A 908-nucleotide genomic window follows, 5' to 3' on the forward strand; every position below is an offset into this window, starting at 1 on the left:
TTGTATTGTGCAAAGGTATTTGAATATTGTTCAGTCCTGAATAATTCCCTTCAAATAAAACATTTATTCTAATCTTATCACTCTTTCCCTGAGCAAAAAGTAGTTTATTCAAGTATACTAAAAGTGCACTAATTTCATACTTAAAATCAGGCAGTGCACTTAGAGTTCACTTATTCTAANTATTTGAATATTGTTCAGTCCTGAATAATTCCCTTCAAATAAAACATTTATTCTAATCTTATCACTCTTTCCCTGAGCAAAAAGTAGTTTATTCAAGTATACTAAAAGTGCACTAATTTCATACTTAAAATCAGGCAGTGCACTTAGAGTTCACTTATTCTAAACTATTTTTCATATACTTAACAACAGTATAGTCAAGTATAAGTGACTATACTATTGTTTACTTTATTGTTTACTTTAGTAAACTTAAAAATGTCCCAATTTAGTACAAAGAAGTATTACTTTAGTAATACTTCAAGTACACTAAAAGTACATTGTTCGGTACACTTTCTAAACTTATACTTAAGTATTCTTAGTAGAATTTACTTCAAGTTTACTACTTTTTGCTGAGGGAATTCCTATAGTTTGATTTGTCTTTTTGAAAGCAGTATTTTAGTTCAGACTTTGAGGCCTTTTCTTCAGGTTTATCAAAAGTCCTTTCAAGCGATTACAAAGCTTGAGGAAAATAAAGGAAACAGGGCCTTAAAATGAATGATAAACACATTAAATTAAAAATAATTTATCAAAGACTTTCACAAAACTTCCTTCTGTTTGCAAAGCATTCATACTATAACTCTGAAGAAAACATTGGATGAAATCTCTCTTTTGTATTTTTCTGTCTCTCAGGTCCATGAATATATGTTACTGTATATGTGTTTAAAGAAAAGCTAAATGTATTGGTTCTCTAT

Source organism: Cyprinodon variegatus, unplaced genomic scaffold, assembly GCF_000732505.1.
Source record: "Cyprinodon variegatus isolate N-32 unplaced genomic scaffold, C_variegatus-1.0 Scaffold76, whole genome shotgun sequence".
NCBI lineage: Eukaryota > Metazoa > Chordata > Actinopteri > Cyprinodontiformes > Cyprinodontidae > Cyprinodon > Cyprinodon variegatus.